General features: G+C 44.6%; 5 non-coding genes across 5 annotated transcripts; all 5 read right to left on the bottom strand.

Annotated features, from left to right (window-relative positions):
- Positions 1-2,891: 2,891 nt before the first annotated feature.
- Positions 2,892-2,965, bottom strand: trnan-guu. The gene has a single exon. It is a non-coding gene; the product is annotated as a tRNA-Asn (tRNA).
- Positions 2,966-3,326: 361 nt separating this feature from the next.
- Positions 3,327-3,400, bottom strand: trnat-agu. Its single transcript has one exon. It is a non-coding gene; the product is annotated as a tRNA-Thr (tRNA).
- A 284-nt stretch (positions 3,401-3,684) lies between these two features.
- Positions 3,685-3,758, bottom strand: trnan-guu. The gene has a single exon. It is a non-coding gene; the product is annotated as a tRNA-Asn (tRNA).
- A 254-nt stretch (positions 3,759-4,012) lies between these two features.
- On the bottom strand, positions 4,013-4,086 carry trnat-agu. The gene has a single exon. It is a non-coding gene; the product is annotated as a tRNA-Thr (tRNA).
- A 202-nt stretch (positions 4,087-4,288) lies between these two features.
- On the bottom strand, positions 4,289-4,362 carry trnan-guu. The gene has a single exon. It is a non-coding gene; the product is annotated as a tRNA-Asn (tRNA).
- Between the last annotated feature and the right edge of the window lie 20,160 nt (positions 4,363-24,522).

Genomic DNA, 24,522 nt, shown 5'->3' with positions numbered 1-24,522 from the left:
TCCGGACTCAGCTGCCTGATGGCGTCAGATCGTCACAGACGGGTTGGTGAGACGTCACAGGAGGACACAGCATGAGGTCTAACTGGTGTCTGATCCTCTCCAGGAGTATTTGTGTTTCATCATGTTTCATGTCTGTTTCACTCCAGCGGTTGTTGATGAAGCTTTGCGGCGAGCTGTGCGTGTTCGCAGTCTGAGCTGCACCTGCGTGTTGAAGGGATTTAACGTTATCTTCTGTCCTGTGCTCTCAAATCCATGTTGATGCTCCCATGATGCCATTAACCTGGGGGAGGAAGGCGCCCGCGATCACGAAGAATCAGAGCAAATCTGTGTTAATCTGATAAAAGGGTGAGATTAGGTGGAATAAAAATATTTAGAGCTGATAACTGTTCAGATGGTCAGTATGGATGAGGACATTGTTGGTGCTGAGAGGCAGCAGATGAAGTGTGTGTGTGTGTGTGTGGGGGGGGGGGGGGGGGAGGGTCAGCCAATCAGAGCGCTGTGGGCGGAGTTAAGAATGTTAGCGTTGAGGCTTGTTAACTGGCAGCACGGAAATGTGTCGTGACTGTAGATTCATGTCCGTTTGTTATGTTCAGATGTTGGTTTTGTGTCTTGTATTCTGCTGATCTCCATGACTTTAGTCTTGTGTCTCTGGTCCTCTAAGTGTTTTTTTCCTCTGTCTCTCTCTGGCTGTAGTGTTGTTTCCCTCCGTGTTTCTCCTCTGTGCTCCTCCCCCTCTCATCACCACACCTGACCTCCTCACCTGTTCCTCATCTGGTCATCAGTGTCTGTGTATTTAGCCTGTGTCTCCCCTGCACTCCTTGTCCGTTCATTGTTCTTCTCTGTCTGTTCTTGTTCTTGTTCTTGTTCTTGTTCTTGTTCTTGTTCTTGTTCTTGTTCTTGTTCTTGTTCTTGTCCTTGTCCTTGTGATGCCCCTTTTGGTTTGCGCTTTGTTTAGTGATCTTGGTTGCTGCTTTGCTTTTATCCCTTATGTCTAGTTTTTGGTCTAGCTCCCTTCTGTTGTTCTTGCTCAGCTTTAAATTAAAGCTCGCCTTTCGTTCCCCTCAGTGCTGCCTCTTGTCCTCTGATTATCTGCGTTTGGGACCACCTCCCCCTTCCATAGCCTTCACCTTTAAAACCTGACCTGACAAAATGTACAGAAATACATCTTCACAGTGTCGTAGTCCACAGAACAGTTCTGGAGCTTCACAGTAAAACAGAGTTGCAGCGTTCTGCTGAACAACTGAAGCAGCTGAGACTTGATTTAAAACAGAGAAACAACCACAGAAACATCAAATTTCTCCAAACAGCTGTAATCAGTCTGCAGGCCTCAGCCATGACAAATCAGCGTCTTACAAGGAAGAAAATGGACTAATTGTTCAGTAGTTGATGCTGAATTTACAAGAAGGTCCAAATAATGCAGAATGAGTCAGAGACAGAGTTTCACAGAGTTTATAAAGTGTCTCCAACTCAACAACTCACTAAACTGACACATTTGTTAAGGGAGTCTGGGGACTTTCTCCACGGGGACAAAGAAGTCGCCTATATTGTTCCTGTTTAGTGTCTTTGTAACATGTGACATGTTTAGATCAATAACATGTTTCTTCTTTCATAAATGGAGTGTAAATGGTGAAATCAGTGTAAACAGTGTGTTCAAACAGCTGATCAATGTTGGCAGGTAAGACTTTAGCACTTTAGACACAGAAGCAGACAGGCTGGTACAGACATGCTGCCACAAACTGACACTTTTTACAAGGAGACAAACAACTTCAGCTGAAACATTTAATGCTGAATTTACAACAAGGACACAATGAGTCAGAATCTGTCAGAGACACAGTTTCACTACGTTATAAAGTTTGTTTTAACTTAAAAACTCTTAGAATCACTACATTTGTTAATGGAGTCTGGTGATAGTGTCCATTCTGCCTGCTGTCGTGGCTTCTTGGCGTCCTGTCACTATAACAACCATCAGGTTCGATGACGTCATTATCGAGGACACATCACACACATCACAGCTACACACTCATTCTTTAATTTTACACAATCACTGGCTGAAAACACGACTGTTGTAATTAACAGTGGAGAACAGTCATGTGAAAGTAAAGACATGTTTTTATTTTCATTCTCCTTTAATGTTAATACAGAAGCATTGAGCTCAAGTCTTTCAGTCCAACAGTCCATTAGTTGTCGTGCTTGTTGTGAATGCGCAGCAGCGTCTGTGTATAATTCATGTTTCCACTCTGAGGGTGGCCGTCAGCCCAGTAACCACCACATCAAGCCCTGCTGTGAGCCTGGTGCTGCTCACCTCCCCACACGTGTGACCGGGCTGCTTTTTAAACAGCTTCCAGGTTTGTGGAGTTAATTAAAGTGACGCGTCACACGTGGAGCTTAACTTCACTCGGGCCATCCTCGCTGTAATTGCTACCTGGCTCTGAAACGACTCTTTCATCTGAAGACGTCTTCCTCTGCCAGAGCTTTAAAACTGGAAGTGTCTTTATTGGAGCTTCACCACTTCCTACCACATCATCTGGAGACGCCACGGTCCACAAACACAAGGCTGTAACGAGGTAAAGGTAGAGAGCAGAGAAAAACTTTATTAAAAACAAAGTTCATTAACAGAGAAAAGTTTCCTCCCGGTGAAACGTTGTAATGTTATTTTTTAACTTCTCTCCTGGCTGCAGAAAAACACCCCTGAGATTACAAACCTCTCCTCTTCATCGATGTGTTTTGGTTGATGTCACGTTGGATGCACATGAGATAACAGAGGTTTCAGACCTCTGCAAACCTCTTTTAAAAAAGCCAAAGGCACTGCTGGGATTTGGACAAGAGTCCTGCTTGACAGCTAAGTTCAGATAGTTGCCTGTCAGTGTGTTTGTACAGGAACAAAGAGTCCTCGTCCCTGGGTGGGCTCGAACCACCATCCTCTCGGTTAACAGCCGAGCGCGCTGGCCGATTGCGCCACAGAGACACATTCTGGTTGATGCACTCGATTGATCGTGGCTCGTCTTCTTCTGAAATCTGTTCTGCTATGATCAGACAACATGTACTATTGATGTCATCAAAGAATCTCCTCTAACTGGAATGATCCCACAGTCTAGTAGAGTGCCAACAAACTACCTGTCAAAGAAAAAACACCATTCATTGTTCTTTCCAAGACAAAAACACAAAACATCAAATTGTTTTATTATCAATCATGTCTCTGTTTTCCATTTCCATGTTTTTTCAGAGGACTTTCTTGATCGGCTTTCTTTTGCTTGAAGTCACACTGAATGCACATCAGATAATAGAGGTTTTATTCCTCTGCTAACCTCTTTGAAAAAAGCCACAGAAGGCACCGCTGGGATTTGAACCCAGGATCTCCTGTTTACTAGACAGGCACTTTGACCAACTAAGCCACGGCGCCCTCACGTTCAGTCCTCTCACAGAGTCTTACATGAAGCATGAAATCACACCAAATCAAATCAAACATGTTTGGCAATAGATGCTTCGTTATTTGGTCAGGGCTTTTCCAGATCTCGACTCAGCAGACAGACCTTCAGCTGTACACTGGCATCCAGTGGGGGAAAAACCTTTCAGGGCTCTGGAGAGCAAAAGCTACAGTTCCCTACAAAGTCAAAGAACATCATAGCACTGGGTCTTTGAACAATAGTTGCCTGACAGTGTGTTTGTACAGGAACAAAGAGTCCTCGTCCCTGGGTGGGCTCGAACCACCATCCTCTCGGTTAACAGCCGAGCGCGCTGGCCGATTGCGCCACAGAGACACATTCTGGTTGATGCACTTAAAATATTGTGGGTCGTCTTCTTCTGAAATAGAAACAGGTAGTTTTGATGTCATCAAAGAATCTCCTCTAACTGGAATGATCCCACAGTCTAGATTCATTGTTCTTTCCAAGACAAAAACACAAAACATCAGTTTGTTTTCTTATCAATCACGTCTCTGTTTTTAATGTCCGTGTTCTTCATCAGATAATAGAGGTTTTATTCCTCTGCTAACCTCTTTGTAAAAACCCAAGCAAGGCACCGCTGGGATTTGAACCCAGGATCTCCTGTTTACTAGACAGGCACTTTGACCAACTAAGCCACGGCGCCCTTAAAGCTGGACTGTCTGCACAAGATCTGGACTGGCAGAAAAACCTTTCAGGGCTCTGGAGAACAAAAGCAGCAATTCCCTGTCAAGTACAGAGACATCAAGGATCTCAGTCTTTGGACAAGAGTCCTGCTCGACTTCAAGATGGACAGCTAAGTTCAGATAGTTGCCTGTCAGTGTGTTTGGACAGGAACAAAGAGTCCTCGTCCCTGGGTGGGCTCGAACCACCATCCTCTCGGTTAACAGCCGAGCGCGCTGGCCGATTGCGCCACAGAGACACATTCTGGTTGATGCACTCGATTGATCGTGGCTCGTCTTCTTCTGAAATCTGTTCTGCTATGATCAGACAACATGTTCTACTGATGTCATCAAAGAATCTCCTCTCATTCGGTAGTTCTAGGTCGGGTCAGAACTCACCTCTGAGGATCGTTGACAACATGTGCTGCAGGTAAACAAGCTGCAGCCACGACAGACCGAGCTACAGGCTAGCTACCAGGCTGCTAACGTTAGCTCGGTCAGTCTTTTATACCGCAGCATTAAATGACATTTCCATGTAACAACAATAATATGAAGCTGATTAAACGATGTGAACTCCTGTGTGATCAGTTCAGGAAGCTGATCCAACCTGCTGTGATTCATCAGCTGATGCAGGTCAGCTGATGAAGTTACGCAGCTGAACGACTGAGCTGCTTCTGAAAGTGCAACATGAACAACGACTGGAGTGAAACTTGGTCATGAGTTGATGAGTTGCCGTCAGAGGAGCTCAGACAGAATCAGTGAGCTGTTTGACATTTACAGGCTTCAGCTGCAGGACGGAGAGTGTTTGTGTGGGACAGATAAACGCTGAGCGGCGAGGACTCTGGAGACACGACGACTCGTCTGATCCTCATTGTTGACTTCAGCATCACGCTGAGTTTCCTCCAGCAGCTCCGCTCGGACACATGAAGGATAATCTTCACATGGCAGCGGAGTTAAAGCCTCGTCTCCGGTGGACGCTCGTCCTGTCGGCCTGCTGATAAAACACAGACGTCAGCCTCAGCTTTGACTTTCTGTCTTTCACTGTCAGCTGAGAGTCAAACTCAAATACTTCACTCAGATTTCAGATTCCTTCCATATTTAAACCGACTTCTGTCTCAGAATCAGAGACGCAGACTGAAAGTCCCGTTTCCAGGTCGTGATGTCAAACCAACGTCATGGACCTCTGACTTGTCCTCTGACTTGTCCTCTGTGTCGACTTTTACACAGAACACGTCTTCTGCTCAGGCTCCAGGTTGGTCTGAAGCTCTGCTGGACTCTGACACAGTGTTTTAATTCTCTTTTCACAACTTACATTTTGAAGGTTTTATTTTGAAAGTGTCTCAACTGATCGACTGAAGGTGTGTGAGCGGTGAGGTTCTGCCCTGCAGGACCGATTGGACCGGTTCTTATTCTGTGAATATTATATAACAGAGTCCAGATGGACGAGTGACAGTTCTCCTCCTGGTGATTTACTTTATTGTTTTGAGGTATTTGAAAGCTGTTTTTGTTTTGGTCGAGTTCAGGTCAGAAAAGTTTCCAGTCTGGACTTAATTTAATTTAGTTCACTTTTGGTTTCACACAGAACCGGAGCAGCAACGATCACCTTGATTAACAATCATCTCTGTTTAATGTTTCTCAAGACAGGAAGTTCATATTTTAATGTTTCCTACTTATTGCATCTTTAATTCTTTCACAATAAGATGTATATAACACAGAACGTCCAGCTGCGTCCTTCACTCAGATACAATAATATACATCATAAACTTTTATTTCTGAAAATATCTAATAAACATCTTCTCGACTCTTGTCATGTTTTTCTTCTTCCAAATGTTTTCTTGTCTTCTTCTTTGTCTTTTTCTGCACAGAACAGAGTTTCTGCAGACGAACGTCCCACTGAAGTATTTTTATTTTAGACTCCAGACGTTTTTAAGTCTTGAGACAGACGTCTGCGTGACGATGACTGACAGCTCGTCCCACGCTGGACTGAGCTAAACTGGTCTTCACTCTTGGCTTCTGTTCTGGAAACATTATATTTAAAAGTTATTCTGGATTAATAGAATCAAACATTCTGATGATCTGTGGCCTCTGTTCTCAGTCCAAAGAACAATAAGCCCGTACTGAAAACATTCAGCCTCTAACCAGAGCAAGTTAACACAAAGTAACTTCTAACTGCAGCCAAACCACAAAGTTTCCTCCGTCCAAACAAACTTCGTCCGTACGATGAAGATCCAACACGTCTGTCGCTGCAACAGTCACGTTGTGTTTGGATATCGATTAACACATGAGCCTCTTTAACAGCAGCTACATCGCTAACGAGCTCCTTATTTGCTCCGCCCCTCTCAGTGACAGTTAGCCTCCATGTAACTGCTTAAACGTGATTGGTCGATACCACAGTACAGTACTTCATAAACCAGAATCTTACTCACCTTCAGATTCTGTTAACCGGATCATAATAAAGCCTACGATGTGATGAGAGCTGGACCTCCAGTCAGTCATACATCACTGAGCACGAGCAGACCAGACGAGTCCGAACATCGTCTGACGAGGCTCATCGACCAATCAGAGATCAGTATTCCAGTGAGTGCAGACAGCAGAGTGTTTTAGCTCCCAGTAAACAGAGACGAGTGTCAGGAGCTACATTACAGCCTGGGGCCCTTTCATCCGTCTGAAGGTGTAATGAGCGGCTGTCAGTGTCCTGCAGGCGCCCCGCTGGGCTAAATCACCCACATCACACTCGCCTGCTGTGGCAACCTGTAATCGAGCGTCCATCAGGCCGGACCAGCGTTTGTTGTCCATCAGCTCCGACTCTGTTTGTATTCATGTGGAGCTGCAGGACGACGGAGCGGCAACACGAGGCGGGCCTCCATTAAGTGGCTCACACGGAGCGGACCGGCAGTCCAGTCCTCCAGAACAAACAAACAAAGAGACTGATGGTCTGGAGTCCAAACAGAGCGAGTGTGATGAGACACCTGTCGTCACAACAGGAAGCAGAAACCAGGTGTGTCGTGTCTGTCCAGCTGCTCACGGTCCTGATGCAACAGCTCTGGTAATGTTCTGGTTGGGTCCAGACACAGGAACACAGCTGGTTCTGTCTCCAGATCTCATCACAAACATCCAGCGGTTTCATGCTGACAGATGTTGACGCTCGCTCTCATCCAGCTGTCGTTTCACTTTCAGAGTGTTTCCACTTTATACTTCCTCCTCTACATGTTGGAATATTGCACTTTTTACTCCACTGCATTTATTTACTAACTTTAGTTACTAGTTACTTTACAGATTACATTCTGCATCATTTATTCACAGTTTACATTTCATATATACATGTTGATATCTGGCTCAGTTACTTTACTGATACTGTAGATCATTAAATACATTTAACATCAGAGACTTTCATGTTGGAGACTTTCACTTGTACAGAGTAAGATGGTCACACCAGGTCTTTACTCTGGAAGCTCAGAGTGTCACATGACTCACAGCGATGAAGAGAAACGTCTTCATGAATAACGTTTAAAAAGAACAGAACCAGAAGCAGCTGTGTTCTGGTCGGGTGGACCGAAAAATAATCAAGTCTTAAAAAAGTGTGAAGGACGAAGCAGAATCTGAATCTCGATGTTCCAGGAACAAGTTGATCACATTTCAGTCCGTCGCTCAGAGCAGCAGCGATCTGAACGTTGGTTCTGGTTCTGCTCGACTCCAGTTTCTCATAAAAGCTGATAAAAGCGGAGGAACAATGGAGTGTTATTGTTGAAGCTGCAGCAGCAGAAACAGCAGCGCTGCCAACACAAACCGACGGCAGCTCCATCGCCCCGACAATACAATCAGAGAGGAACACCAGGAAGCGTCGGGCCGCAGGAACAAACAGACGGCAGACAGTCAGGCAGCAGCAGGCTGTCATCATTCAACAGGCTGACGGTGATAATACAGACACGACGACCGAGACAGAAACATGTCGTCACATGTGGAAGCTCGCGGCCGCCAGCAGACTGACGCTGACTCTCAGATCAGGTGCTTTACTTTTACTGAGAGGTTTGAATCTGTTGATCAGACTGAAGACTGATTTAGATCATTTGTGATTTAGAAGTGAAATCAAGACGCCGCTAATCAATAATTATTAAAGCTGAAAAAATACTGATGTTAAACTATTAAAATATCATAATGTTTATTTGTATAGATCATTATTTTTGTTATCATGATTTCATACAGAACTACTGTGATATGTTCTTCTCATTGTTTCCCATCATGCACTTGTTCTTCAGGTGCGTCTGCTGCATGATGAGGTCATTCTGGGATGAATCCAGATGTTTGAGTCTGACAGTGACACAGGAAGCTGTCCGGCCTCAGCCCTATCAAAATAAAACAACTGCTGTTTACAGACACAGTTTGTTTGAGAGACATGTGACATCAGACTGACACTCAGATCCAGGTCACTGATTGGTCGGCTCCTCAGCAGCTGAAGTATCAGTGGACCAATGAGACATCAGGCGGCCGCGTGCAGTCTGAGGTTGTTTCTGACCTGCAGCTCTGTTACACATGAACACAAACACGCCTTCATATGTTCAAACACTCTGATTCAGTCACATCACAGACTGTCCGTCTCTTCTCACAGGTCAGAGTCTCCTCAGACGGGATTCATTAAAAGCCGGTCGTGTCTCTGAGTATTCTCCAATCAGAAATGAGCAAATGTCTATGAAATGATGTTGCTTCAAAAAACTGAAAAGCGCCGCTGATAAGAGCGATTTATATTCAGTTGTGAGAGCACTTTTTAAATGAATCCCTCACGATTCAGTCGACGGTCAGATAACATTCCTGCACTCAGTGTCTCACTGATTCGTCAGGCAGAAGAAACTTAATCAGCTTCCAGCAGGAGTTCAGTTCAGAGCTCCATCTGACGGAGACGGCGTTCAGCACCAGAACATTGTAATCTGTTACTGTAATCTGTAACTGTAGTCTGTAACTGTAATCTGTAACTGTAGTCTGTAACTGTGATCTGTTACTGTAGTCTGTAACTGTAATCTGTTACTGTAGTCTGTAACTGTAATCTGTTACTGTAATCTGTTACTGTAGTCTGTAACTGTAGTCTGTAACTGTGATCTGTTACTGTAGTCTGTAACTGTAATCTGTTACTGTAGTCTGTAACTGTAATCTGTTACTGTAGTCTGTAACTGTAATCTGTTACTGTAATCTGTTACTGTAGTCTGTAACTGTAATCTGTTACTGTAATCTGTTACTGTAGTCTGTAACTGTAATCTGTTACTGTAATCTGTAACTGTAGTCTGTAACTGTGATCTGTTACTGTAATCTGTAACTGTAGTCTGTAACTGTAATCTGTTACTGTAGTCTGTAACTGTGATCTGTTACTGTAGTCTGTAACTGTAATCTGTTACTGTAATCTGTAACTGTAGTCTGTAACTGTAATCTGTTACTGTAATCTGTAACTGTAGTCTGTAACTGTAATCTGTTACTGTAGTCTGTAACTGTGATCTGTTACTGTAGTCTGTAACTGTAATCTGTTACTGTAGTCTGTAACTGTAATCTGTAACTGTAATCTGTTACTGTAGTCTGTAACTGTAATCTGTAACTGTAATCTGTTACTGTAGTCTGTAACTGTAATCTGTTACTGTAGTCTGTAACTGTAATCTGTTACTGTAGTCTGTAACTGTAGTCTGTAACTGTAATCTGTTACTGTAATCTGTAACTGTAATCTGTTACTGTAGTCTGTAACTGTAGTCTGTAACTGTAATCTGTTACTGTAATCTGTTACTGTAGTCTGTAACTGTAATCTGAACTCTAGAGTGTTTGTGAGACAGGAGGAGGAGGAAGGTTCTGCTGCAGCTGCTGTGAGCTCCTGTCTGACCTCAGCTGCAGAGTCCAGATTACAGATTATAGTTACAGATTACAGATTACAGTTACAGATTACAGATTACAAGTCTCCGTGGATCCACGCTGAGTGTGTTGTGTGACTGCAGAGCGTTTCTCGTCGCAGGCTGAATGTTCTCGTCCTCTCTGGCTGCTGTGTCTTCACTCCGGTCAGGTTCCTAGTTTGGATTAAAACAGCTGTTCTGGTCGACCAACAACACCTGTGACTGTCTGCAGGTGTGACGGCTGTGATGACACGATGTTTGTGTTTGTATTCATATTATGACAAAAGACACGAAAGGATGACGACGATATGACGGAGGTGACTCGGGATAAAGATCTTGAACCCGTCTGACCTGAAGCTGTTCTGTTAGCTGATCCGTCCTGATGTTGCTGTGTGAGAATAACGAGCTGGAGGTCGTCAGCTGACCTGAACACACTCACACTGTATCCTGCGTCACCTGACTTCCTTCTTTGCTGTGGTCATTATAACTATGACCACCAGAGGTCACCGCCTGACAGGAGACTTCAGTTTGTCTGTAAGAAGTTTCTTTCACAGTCGACCAACAAATGAGGAGCTGTTAGACGTGCTGAGCTCTTCAGTCAGGAGCACCAGCAGAACCGGAGGAGCAGCGTGGAGATGTTTCCTCATCACACCTTCAAACATTAACACAGAGCGGCGCCTCGTCGGATCAGTCATCAGAAACATCTCGGCCTCCCTGCTCCAGAGCCTCCGCTCATGTCTGAATGAATATCCAGGATCAGGTACGGATCCAGGACCGTCTCGCTGCACATTTGTAAATAATTAGAGCGAGGCAGAGTTGAAAGCTTCCTCCTCACATGTTCTGTTGCTGCTCTCACATCCCGCAGAGACCCGCTCACCTCTGAAGTTAACGATCTGCGAGGAGGAGTGTGATAATGCTCCTTTCATGGGAGCAAATGTAAGAAAATCCAGCTTCTCTTCTTCTAATCATGGCGTCCCGGGGGAGCGAGGAGTTTCATACGGCATCTGGTCCGCTTTGATTTCCCCGAGCAGAGCCGCAGGACCTGCTCGCCTTTATGTGAGAATACATTATGTAATTACACTGAAATAAAAAGAAATAAACTCACATTAATCTGGATTCACTGACTCTCATCAGCCTGGAGTCCAGATCGGTACTGACCGCTTCATGAGCCCGTCCTCACCGACACAGAGTCTAGAACGGACCGGCTGCACGGGTCATTACAGACGGACAGAACAGGTCCAGGGAGACAGTCCTGAGTTTGGATCAGAACCTCTAGTTTCTGTGAACAGTTGTGGCGTGTTGGTTTGGATCAGAGCGTCCAGCTGCAGGTCACATGATGATGTCAGCTGTGAGTCATGAGGCGCGACACCACCCTGACTCCACCCACAGCCTGAGCTCACGTCTGTAAACAGATCAGGGTTATTGATCCTGACAGCTGGGAGGAGGCGGACCGGCTGATCAGGGTCACACTTTATCTTATTCAATCAGTCAAACTTTATTTATTCACAGGACGAAACGACGAGACGTATCTGCTGACGTCTCCTGAGATCAGCTGATACTGATTATTAGTAATCAAGGAGACAATAATCAATATGAGGGACCAATCAGTCGAAAGGTTTATAATAAATAATGCAAAAAACATTTTGTTTGTTTTGAGTTACTTGATTTTTTTTTCTGCTACTTTATACTTCACGTCCTCAACATTTACTCAGATTACTCACTCAGATCATCTCGGTGCTGATAGGCCGAGAAACAAGCCAATGAAAACTGTTAGAATAATGTGGATGACTTGATCATTAGCAGATCATTAGATAGATCAATTAAAATCATTAAGCTGCTTTTCTTTGATGTCAGTATTTGTTTGTGTTTCAGAGTTTTCATTAATCACACTTATAAATGTTTTGCTGCTGTATTTGTTTTTATTTATTTATTCTATTTTAAAATTGATGTCACTCCAACATATTTTACAATATGTTTCCTCAAGCTTCTGTTGTTTTATTGTAGAAAATCTGTAAATAATATGTAAAAATAAATGTGAACAATTTAAATAACTGAATATTAATAAAAGTTCAAATTGTTGTTTGATCACTGAAAAGTTCCGTCTCATTGAGTTATTTCTGAACCTGATTCATTATTATGTGAGAATTCATCACATGTGAAATGTTGTTATAGTTTTTACATGGAACAAAGAATTAAGGACATTAAACTTGTTATATAACAGAGTCACATTCTACTTTGTGTTTGATTTTTTTGTGTACATTGATTAATGTTTTTGAAAGTGTAATTTAATAACTTTATTTAAAGTGTCTCCAGCAGCGTTCATTTCATTTTGAGCAGACCGGCCCTTTAAAAAGTGATCATGTTAATTTAACATTACAAACAATCAAGTTCTTCATTAATAATCTGCTTAAGGAGCTGGATCATGTGACCGCGTGCAGCCCGACCTCGTCGTCATGGTAACATCTGTAAATCTCTCCGCCGGTTTTAAAGCGTCACTCTTCTGAATGTGACTCACCGACGGCGAGGAAACACTGATGACATCACTGAGGTCACGATGATGTCAGAGCGGCTCACACTTCATTCTCACAGACATCAGTGGCACCGCCCAGCAACGCCTCCAGAGAGCGGGCCGGTTCTGTACGGAGGCCCGCTGAGGACAAAACACTCACATGGAAACATGAGTGAATCCAAATATTTATCACATGATAAAGTATTCACAGCAACATTAAATAAATCAATACTCTTCAAATAAAAAACACAAATATTACAACATGAAAACACAAACTGAGAGAAAAACTGTCAACAAATACAACAAACACTAAAAGAAACATAAAAAGTTAATAACAGCTTCATTCTAACGTCACAGTGCTGAACATCTGTCAACTCTTCAGACGTCAGCGTCACTCTTCTTCTTCTTCTTCTTCTTCTTCTTCTTCTTCTCCTTCTTCTTCTTCTTCTTCTTCTTCTCCTTCTCCTTCTTCTTCTTCTTCTCCTTCTCCTTCTCCTTCTCCTTCTTCTTCTTCTTCTCCTTCTCCTTCTTCTTCTTCTTCTCCTTCTCCTTCTCCTTCTCCTTCTTCTTCTTCTTCTCCTTCTTCTTCTTCTTCTTCTCCTTCTTCTTCTCCTTCTTCTTCTTCTCCTTCTTCTTCTCCTTCTCCTTCTCCTTCTCCTTCTCCTTCTCCTTCTCCTTCTTCTTCTTCTTCTCCTTCTCCTTCTCCTTCTTCTTCTTCTTCTTCTTCTTCTTCTTCTTCTTCTTCTTCTTCTTCTTCCTCTTGGCCGAGGTGATGATGTCACTGTATCTTTGTCTCCCATGGATGATGTCATCACTCTCATCCTCCTCTGATGTCAAATGAAGCACAGTCAGATAGTGACATCATACAGGGGCTGTCAGCGTACGGTTGGCATGGAGACGGGACACGTGCAGCATGTGGTGGAACTGGTTCTCACTGTCGCTTCATCACTGCAGCGCTCACAGGTTGTGGTTGCTTGTGTCTGATTGGCTGAGAACACAACACGAGGTTGGTCTCCTCCTCAGGTGTCGCACTGTGACAGGTGTCACTGTCGAGCAGCTCGGACATCGATCAGTCGGCTCTGAGTGAAGCTGCAGACATTAAAACAGTCGCCACTGTTGGAGGCGTACTGAGCATGTGCAGCTCTCAACAGAGATCAGACCGAAGTGAGAAGTCTCACTCTGTGGATAAATTCAGAATCCTGCTCTCTGCACAAAAGCTTGTATGGATGTCTCATGTTGAGGTGTTGGATCTGTTGTTCCTGCACGTTCATGGTGACGAATGTGACACACAAAGAAACAAAGAACAGACACACAAACGCGTCTTAACAGGTTTTAAAAACCTGCTGATTGTCAGTAATCCTGGTGTCAACATGGTGCCGCAGCAGCTCTGAATACAGAACCATTCAGAACAATGTGATCAGAATTTAAAACATGTAGAAAAGAAATTCTGGAGAAAAACTTTCCCACAAAGACTCTGAAGTCTGAACACACACACACACACACACACACACACACACACACACAGTGCTCCAGTCTTTGTGTCCTTCTTTGCATCCTGTAGTCTCGTCTGTCGCCTCGTCCTGCTGGTCGGCGCTCGTTAATCCCTCCGCAGATTTAACGAGTGTGTTTTTGTAATCTGGATGTTTCTGTGAAGTCGGCGTGGTGGTCACAAATAATGGTGCATCATGGGACATTTATCAGCCCTGCCAACGAGTCGTGTGTGGGGACTCGGCTCAGTCGAGCTCTTTGTCGATGAATCGAGTCGTCACATCAGAGCTTCGTCCCGCCGCTCGTCCTCTAATGAGTCTTATTCTACAGCAGCGGCGTCGGACGCCACTTCAGCCGCTCGTGTAATTTCAATGTCAAACAAAAGGCGTGTGTGTGTGTGTGTGTGTGTGTGTGTGTGTGTGTGTGTGTGTGTGTGTGTGTGTGTGTGTGTGTGTGTGCTGTGGGCAGGGTTTAACACACTCAGCTCCTCTTTGATGTGTGGAGGCCTGCAGGGAGATCCTCTCTGCACTTTATCACGCAGCCTCAGATGTGAGGCGCTCGCAGCTCTGAGTGGAGCAGAGTGGAGGCCCGGCAGGTGGAAACTGATCCCGGGTCAGAACACGACGCCCCCCAGAGCCTCGAAGCTTCATCTACCCACAGTTCAGTTTACTGACGTTTAAACTCGGTGAGGTCTGTCGCTGCGTCTAACAATCATCTGCTGCTTCCTTTACAGTCACAGCTCAGGACCAGAGCTGTGGAGGACCCAGAGCTCTAAAGGAGCAGTTCACCCAAAACTCAGTCTCCTCTCCTCCTCCTGAGGATATAAAGTCCTCCTCTCCTCCTCCTGAGGATATAAAGTCCTCCTCTCCTCCTCCTGAGGATATAAAGTCCTCCTCTCCTCCTCCTGATGATATAAAGTCCTCCTCTCCTCCTCCTGAGGATATAAAGTCCTCCTCTCTGATAAAGTCCTCCTCCTCCTCCTGAGGATATAAAGTCCTCCTCTCCTCCTCCTGAGGATATAAAGTCCTCCTCTGCTCCTCCTGAGGATATAAAGTCAGGTGAAGCGTGGTGCTTGTTGTGTTCGTTTCTTTATGTTTCCCTCCTGTTAAACTCTTGGGTTCACTCATGTGCATCAGTTTTAAATTAAATTAAACTTGATTATCAGAATTAAATGAGGCCGAACTGTTCGTGTGCCTGAAGTCAGAGCAGCAGCATTAATCCAAACTGTTGGACGTGTTTTCATCCGGCGCTGCAGAATCTCCTGACCTGAGAGCAGCCAGTCAGTCCGTCTGTTGTGTCAGATCTGCAGTTTCATGATGAACTGTAGAGAAACTTAAATCACCTCTTTGTCTGTAATCTGTGGCCTCTATTAGAGCTCAGATCAGCCTCTGATTGGACGAGACGACAATGACAACATAATGAGCTCATTCAGCAGTAATGAGAGTCAGATGGCATCAGGAGGAGGAGGAAGAGGAGGAGGAGGAGGAGGCTGATGGAGGCTGATGGAGGCCGGCGGGGGTCAGGAGGTCATCGATAACATCCGTCTGTGATTGCAGCTCATCAACACCTCGTCGCTGAGACAAAGCTCGACCTTCACACGTCTCCGTCCTCTCAGTCCGACTCTGCAGACGGTCAAATACTGAGATCTCTTTTATTTCTGCCTCTCGACACAGAAACACACCTGCTCCACTTCTTTATTTCAACAGCAAAGTTATAAAACCCGACCGACTGAATGCTGCTGACGATGCAGTTTGCTCTGTCTGTCCTTCTGTCTCTTTATCAGAGTTAAACTTCTTCATTCAGCTGCATTTGTTCTCATTTCATTTCATCTGGACGGGCAGGGTGAGGATCAGAGGCCGGTCAGCTGATGATCCAACAACAACAACAACCTCACATGTCTTCACAGGTTACAGATCTATAGATCAGATGATTGATCACAGGACGCTTCACTTTCTTTGGTGTTTGATGTTTCTTCACTCTGGAGCTGCTGTCAGACTTCATCCAACATCAGCCACATTTCTCCCAAGCTGGCGTCAGTGATGTCGCAGCGTAGTTTAGTGTTGTATGAATATTAAAGATTCACTCTGAATAAAAGTGTTGTGAACACCGGAGCAACCGCACTAATGTTCAATTAAAGCCAAAGTCTCAACTCTGAAGTGGTTTTCATTCAGTTTCTGTCTTTTCGCAGCAGCTGAGAAATAAAAGCTTCCAGTGAGCGTTGAAGGTTTTGTGTTTCCGGACGATGCTGCAGGTTTTGAGGGTCTAAACGGGTTTTAAACAAAGATCACAAGTTGTTTTTCAGGACTGAAATCAGGTGTGAGAGTTAAAATAAAAGCTCTGAACACGAGCGACTGTGAGGAAGTTCAGGCTCTGATCAGATTCATGATCTCAAGTCTTCATTCCTCCACGTCCAGACTGCTGAGTGAGCGACTTCTAATGAGAATAAAATGAGTTTTCTCTCATGAACAGTTGAGTCTGGATCTGGTTTTCAGCGCTGACACCTTCTTTATGTTCAGCGTTTTATGTGAGTGAACAAGTGAAAAACCAACAGAGCTCCCAGCGTCGGGGCCCGGGACAGGGACATAAAAGCAGAAAGTCACAGTTTGTCATGTCGAGACAAAGAGCTGGAGGCAGATGGACGTTTAAACAGCCTGTTTGTGTCTCTCAGTGTGGACTCTTGGTTTACGCTCTTTGACTGGAGGCCTGGAAGTCGTCCTCTGAGGATAAAAACCCCACATGATGTCCGCCGGCTGCCAGCACTGTTAAACAGACACCAGGTCAGTTTTCTTCCTCCTGACTCAGAGTCAACAAAGCTGACTCTGTGAGAGCAGGTCGACACGAGGAGGACAGTGTTCTCAGCTGAAAGCTGACTAAAGGTCCCCCTCGGTGTCTGGACGCAGGAGCAGGAAACGCTGCTCAGTGTTTGGAGAGCCCTCGGGTGCGTTTGGTTTTGGTGTTGGCTGCGGTGCCGGGCGGCCGGCGGGGAGGAGACGCTTCCAGAGCTGCAGCACCGTCACTTAGCAACAGCACCTTTTAGCTGGATGAAAGCTCAGGAAGTCTCTGGGGGCGGGACGGACCGGAACCAACAGGGACGAGACGCCGGTCCAACATTAATGTCCAGAAATATTATTAACTCTTTATGAGACGCTGAAACAAAACGTTTCCGTCAGAAACTCGACTGACTGCTCGCTTGGACGTCATCACTCAGAGAACTGAAGCTGGATGTGTTCGATCTGTTCAGTCGTCACAGTCAAATGTTTCATCTGCAGCAGAAACTGTGACGTCGTCCTGCAGAAACTCTGTGTGTCTGAAGACTCACTTTCTTCTCCAACATTTAGCTTCAACCTCAGTGACTTCAGGAAGACACAAGAATACATTTTATTCTCCTCTTCTTTTGTTTCTACAGTTTCTTGCTTATAAAGAACTAAAAGCTTCACATGAAATCTGGAGATAAACGTGATAATGAGTTTTATTTCAAAATAAGAGACTGTTGTCACGGCGGTGAGTCCAGGAGACAGAGACGAAGTTATTAAACGTGTTATAATACTGATTCAGAATTGTATTCGATCATATATCTGATAGTCGTGTTGACATGATTGCATTGATAACCTGACTGAGGGAACAGTTCTGTGGAGCTCGCTGTGTTTAACAACGTCTTCAGATGACTTCTTGTTTTATCATGATTATTAAAACAATGTAAGTCTCGAGTTTTTTTCAGGTCAGATTTATGAGACTCGGGACAGAAAAATGGAGACATTTGATCGGCGACGACTGTAAAAAAGATACAGAATGAAACATATTTAATACCTTCACATAAAAATCAAGAACCTCACGTGAATAATTTGATATCAACTGAACACTTGATTCCAGTTCAGATTTAAACAGGACCAGATTCTGCAGATCCGGACCTGCTGGAGGAACAAACACCTGGAGGTTCTGTTAGGACCGCAGGTGTTTATGTTCTTGTTTCCTGTTTTATTTTGAAATTTTACTCTCATGTGTCCTGTCTTGCTTTTCGGTTCCTCCTGTGTCCTGACCTCTCAGAGCTTCACCTCCTTTTCTTCTGGTTCTGTTGGGTCTGGTTCTCTCTCCTGGAGTTACAGACAGAATCTGGAGGATTTCTGTGTTTGAACGTTGTTGAAACTTGTGGTCATGTGTGAACTCAGCAACATGAAGAACGAAGGTCGAGCTGGTTTACACTCGTTAACTCTCCTGTCCTGTAACTGACGTCTGTGTCTGTTGTGCTGGATGTCTGATCAGAACTCCAGGTTCAGTCCAGATGTGATCCAGGTTCTGCTCCTCCGGCCCGTCTCTTCTGTCCCCATGATGAAGCTCGTTATGATTAATGCTGCTGATGTAATTGTTCTCTGATGGACCATCTGTGTGTTACAGCTCATCTGGTGTATTCGTCCCGTTTGTGAGGAATATTTTGTTAAATTGATGAAGTCGTTCGTGTTTATCGACATTTTGATTCATTATCTGGTTACTGATTTATTCAGATGTTGGATGATTATTGAACCTCCTGGAAACATTTTTTCTACAGACGACTGATTTTATTTATGTTTTGATAAAATATATGAAATATTTGATAGAATTTAGATTTTTATGTGAATTTATGTTTACTGAAGTGATTTAATCTAATTCGCTGTTTGATTTCAGTTTATTCACTGGCCGTCTGTGTGAGGGGGGTTTGGTTGAACTCTTCTTGTTGCTCTTCTCTCCTCATTTTAAATAAAACTGAGTGTTTTACCCATCAGGCCTCAGCATGGAGCTCCGAGTTCACACTGAGCTCAGCTGATGACTGGAGGAGGTGTGATGTCATGGCGCCCTCTGGTGGAGGCGCTGAGAGTTGCTGTGCTCATAAATCTGGACGGGTTGGACTTTTTCTTTAGTTTGAACAGCAACACGACAGATTAATGACGTTCTCTCTGTGCAGACTGAAGTGTTTCAGTTGTGAATGACGACAGAACAGAAACACAGCTGATCTCAGATCTGTCAGAAATAATCAAACTAAACAAGAAACATTCAGCTGAGGTCAGTTAACAGACAGACTCCTCACTGACGACACACCTGTCTGTCTTCAGGTGGGTGTGAGTGATGTGCTGCAGGTGCTGTCCTCTGATTGGACAGTTTGAATACTTGCTGCATGCTGATTGGCTGGGTGATGACCGTGCTGATTTGTTTGGAGCGGCAGGTGGAAGTCTGCTTCATGTTGAAGGACTGAACAGGTGAAGTAGTTCAGAACTCCTTAATGAGGTTCTAGTGGTCCCTGAGAAGAACTTTGGGGTTCTGTAGATGGATCTCAGTGGTCCAGTGGTGTATTTGTAGATGTGTCTATTTATACTTCAGGATGTTCTGTCAGTCACTGAGAAAGTTCTAGGTGCTGTAGTCGATCTGGTGGCCCAATAGATGGTTTTAAGGGACCTGTTGGTGGTTCCATTGGTACCATATGGGTTCTCATTGTACTTTATGTGTGTCTCGGGGTTCTTCAGCTTCTGTTTGTCATTTGTTGTTATGAAAAAGGTTCCAGGAGTCCTGTAGATGGTTCTGGTGGCCCAGTATATGGTTGTAGTTGACTTGTAGTTGGTTTTTTGGGCCCGTAATGACGTTCTAGCAGCTAATGAGAAACTTAAGACACTAAAATGATTTTCGTGTAGCTAGAGGTGCTGTAAGTCATACTGTGGGGTGTCGTGGTTATTATGGAGGTTCTAGTCCATTAAGAGGTTCTGTTGGTAACTGTAGGTGTCTCCAGTGGTACTTGTAGTCATGGATGAGGAGAAGATGTGCAGAGATCGGGTCAGAACCCGATGATGAATAAAGAAACGTTATCTTGTAAGATCTGGCTGCAACATTTTACGTGTGGAGATAAAAATGAGCTTCATGATGATAAAACATGTCGGTACAGGAGCAGACAGAAACCCGACGTGATAACACAAACCACAGACACACAGAACTCAGAACTCTGATCGGCTTCCTGTCTGTCTGTTCTGTTTATCAGCACATTAAACAAACCACCATCACATCTCTTCACTTATATAACAAAGCTAATATTAGTTCCCTCCTGTCTGACGCTGATCATCTTATTCTGGCATTTGTTTCATCCAGACTTGGTGTTCTGCCGTGTTCTGGACACCAAGTCTTCAAACTGCTCTGAACGCTGCAGCCAGAATCAAAACATCAAAATCAAACTCTGTCACGTCAGATCAGACTCTCAGGTGCTTCTGAGGAAATATGTGTCATATCAGTCTGATCACAGGTCACATCCCCACTGGACCTTCTTCTTCTTCTTCTTCTTCTTCTTCTTCTTCTTCTTCTTCTTCTTCTTCTTCTTCTTCTTCTTCTTCTTCTTCTTCTTCAATAATCAGTCCGACCCTGCTGAGGCCTTTAGCTCTGAACTGTCAGGTGTGTTGGACGGTTCTCTGATTACCTGAGCCGGCTGCAGTTCAGTGATCCGTCCAGCAGAGGGAGCGGGTCAGCTGCAGAACCAGAACCAGAGCAGTGATATAATGACTGATGCAACTTTCTGCAACTCTGTTTCTGCTGAGAAAAACAAACTTGAATGTGTCGGCACATTTTATTCCTCACACCACAAAATTTAATTTGTTTAACTCAAGTGAAGGGCTGTTTGTTGTAGAGGCCATATTTTATTCACAGATCCAGAAATGTGGAATAACTGCAGGAAAGTTAAGTTTCAGACTGATTATTCACAGGGATGCAGTGGTAGAACATTAAAGGAACATTTAGTCCGGCTTTAAGAACCGCGGAGGCCCGTTCACCAGAGTTACATCAAACAGACGTGACAAATGTCAAGAAAATACAAATAAAAGCGTGAACAATGACCAGGAGAGGTTCTGGTGTTTCTTTAAAGATCCAACAGTCCTTAAGCAGGTTCTAGTTGTCCAAGTGGTTCTTTAGGAGGTTGTAATGGTCCTTTAGTCGTTCCTCAGGAGTACTTGAGATCCGTTAAGACTCCTATTGGTCTTTTTAGGAGGTCCTGGAAGTTTACAGGAGTCTTATAGGAGTTCCTTTAGTGATCCTTAATGAGGTTCTAGTGGTTCTTTTAGGAGGCTGTATTGGTCACTGAGGAGGTTCTGGTTCATCAGAAGGTTTGAATGGTCTTCAAGGAAGTTCTAATTGTCCTGTCGGAGGTGATAATGATCCTTTAATCGTCCTTAAGGAAGTTCTAATGGACCTTTAAGAAGTTCTTGTGGTCCTTCAGGCAGCTCTAGTCTTTCCAGAGGCTGTTGAGTTTCATTTTCTCTGAAGAGGTTCTAGGGATCCTTGAAGTGGTTCTAGAGACTTGTTAAGAGGTTTCAGTGGTTACCGAGGTGGTTCTGTGGGTCCATTTGTTGGTTCGTTTGGTGATTCTAGTCCTCCTTTGGGAAGTTCTAATGGCCACTGACTTGGTTCCACTGGTGTTGTTGGTGGCACTGTCTCGACTCGAGATTCAAAAGGTCTTTCAGGTTTTCTGGGAAGTTCTGGTGGTTATAGAACGGGTTCTAGTGGTCCTTTCAGAGGGCCCAGTAGCCACTGGGGAGGTTTTAAGGTTCCTTTTTGTGGTTCTTTGCATCATTTAGGACATTTTCCTGTCAGCTGCTGCAGCTATCGAAGATGTTCCTGTGGTAAGTTACAAGGGAGGTTCTAAGATGAGTGGGGAGGTTCTGGCGGTCCTTTGGGTTTGTTGTTGTGAGAACCGATACTCAGGAAAAAGCTCTTGAAGTGGAGAATGTTTTTAATGTTGCAGAAAACACAAACTGATATACTGATGAACTGACTCCAGATATAAAATAAATACAGCGAACAGAACATGTAAATACAACCAACCAAATCAATAAAACAGAGGTGAATTCATTGAATATTAACAAAATAAATACAAATTAAACCCGATCTTCATGTTTCTCCTCCTGGCAGCAGCGAGCCTCCATATTGTCCTCCTCTATCTTTGTACTCTCATTCTGCAGCTGAACTCAGGTCAGTGGATTAAACCGCCTTAAATTTGAGCTCATGTGTTGGACAAAGTTATTTTTAAAGTGAGAACGCCTGTTCACCTGACAGAGGACATGTGTCAGGGGACAGTTGTGGCCCCACAAGGTCACGAGGCCCCCGAGGCTGCAGCACAGCGAGCCATCTGTTCCTCTACCTGCTGCTGCTGCTGCTGCAACACCAGCTGCTGATCCTGCACACATGCAAACTGCAACACGCCTCTGTGTGACATGCAGATCAGATCAGACACGCAGAGCTTCATCTGCACACACCGTCAATCAACCAATCCAGAACACGGCTCTGTAAAGACCAACAACTGATCCAGCATAAAGACATGGTGACAGAAGATCTGACTGAGGTGACGATGTTCGTTTTAGATTCATGTTCAGGACGAGAGACCGCTGTTTGAGACGGCAGTTCAGTGTTTGTGAGCGTGAAGCTGGAGATGAGTGTGAAACCAGGACTGCTGAGCCAGAAACCGCTGTTTGAGAAAACATTTGTACCATTTCTTCCAGATAATATCTGTGACAGATGCAGAAAACGAACGTCAGAGACAATGAAGTCAGACAGTTCTGCAGAGAAGTCTGACATCATTTGTTGAGTTTAAAGCTTCATTGTTTATGTTGAAAATGTAATAGTTAAGACTTTAACTCGACCGTCCTCGTGTTTCGCTCCAGTTACTGTTGTTGCAGAGACAGTGTTAGCATCACAGCAGCAGCTAGCGCTCTGGCTACTGTCCAAAGCAAAAAGCAGCAGTAATAATCCCAGTTTGATCCAGTAACCCTGATCTCAGCGCTATAAAAAGACCGAGTCAAACAGACGCTCGTATCAATAAGTCGGCAGGTTTTGTAGAACGAATGAATGTTTTGAAGCATCTCAAGTCGCAGTGTTGCGAAGAGACACGTGTTAACATGGGAACAGACTTCAACACAACACCGTCAGTGACCCTCCGTCTGCTCTCCCTCCATCTTCTCTGCCTCCATCAGTGAGTTAACTGGGGACAACGATTCCTCCTCCTGACATGAAATGACCTTCTTTTTCAGTTGACAGTGAACCAGGCCGTACGTGGACGCTGTCATTCCTCCACGCTGTGACATCACGCTGTGACATCACGCTGTGACATCACACTGTGACATCAGCGTTCAGGATGAAGACAAAAGTTGCATATCAAGTAACAAAGTGTGACATTAATCAATTCATGTGCTGTTTCATTCTGTCCTCCACAAACACAAGTTAAGAAAAAACAGAGAGAATGTAATTTATGAAAGTCACGAGTTCACCTGCACACGACAACGTCCTGTTGGATTTATTTTTTATTTGATGCTGTTTTTATTTCAGTAAAACATAACTGCTAACTGCTGCTGCTGCACATGAAGCTTTTCTGTAAAACACTGTTGACACAGTGCTATACAATAAACTGTGTGTGTGTGTGTGTGTGTGTGTGTGTGTGTGTGTGTGTGTGCAGTAGTAGCAGCAGTATGGAGTGTGTGAGTGTGCGGGGGTGGGGGTTGGTCTCATTGGAGTAGCGTGACCGGCTGATGGAGGATGGAGGCGAGGGGGGGAGGGGGGGAGGTGTGCACTCTCTCGTCCACTGAGCTGCACACACGCCCCCCCCCCCCTCGCCTCCTCCTCCTCCTCCCCCCTGCAGGCCTGCAGACACGCAGAGGGTTTAATGTATCACGAGAGATCAGCAGCAGATCATCGACTGAACACACTGAACACACTGCAGCTGTCCACATGCACAAAGCACACGTTTTATTTTGAAAGCTCCATCAGCTACCATCAGAGCGAACCGCTCGTATCTGCAGCGTTTTATTTTGGTAAGGAGAAGGCTTGTGTTGACAGAGGAGCGTCATCGGTCGTCTCGCTGCAGGACGACATCCTTCATCCTCCAAAACATTCATGAGCCTCCACATGCAGCGCTCAGTCAGCAGAACGAAGCGTCACCATCCAAGTTTCCTCAGCGCAGAAACATTAAATCTGCACGTCGTGTTTATCACGCCAACAACACACAGATGTGACCTGACATCCACCTCACAAGTGCCGGGACGCTGGCAACTCAACATCAGTCAGTGTGAAACCACTGGATATTCTTAACAAGAGACCACTGTTACATAGTGATCAGAGATTAGTGGACGTGAAACCACTGTGTGAGATTTAGTTTCCACTATCAACACAAAGCCACTGGGGATGAACAGAGACCACTGTGTGAAAGGACAAAGTGAAACCACTGGATGTCACGTCGTCTTCCAGCCATGAGACAGAACCAGAACATTTAACCCAGAACATGATCTGTTCTCAGCCTCACCAAGTGGATTCTGTGCAACACAAAGAAACGTGACGTTTGAACAGATCTGTGTTCGTCTCCAACATTTAATCTGGAGACCGGTAGAAAGAGAGTGAGGACGAGCACAGATCTGTATTTACTCCTGATCCACAGGACTGTTGTGTTGTTGTGGAAACACATGATGAGTCTTGAACTTCACGTCGTCCCGTCAGCTGATTATCATTCAGGTTGTTGTCAGGCTGTAGAAACTCTCCAGCAGCTCCAACACTGCAGGTTCGTGACAGAGCTTAAG

This window comes from Acanthopagrus latus, chromosome 9, assembly GCF_904848185.1.
Source record: "Acanthopagrus latus isolate v.2019 chromosome 9, fAcaLat1.1, whole genome shotgun sequence".
In the NCBI taxonomy this organism is placed as follows: Eukaryota; Metazoa; Chordata; class Actinopteri; order Spariformes; family Sparidae; genus Acanthopagrus; species Acanthopagrus latus.
This window is presented reverse-complemented; position numbering and strand designations above follow the sequence as displayed.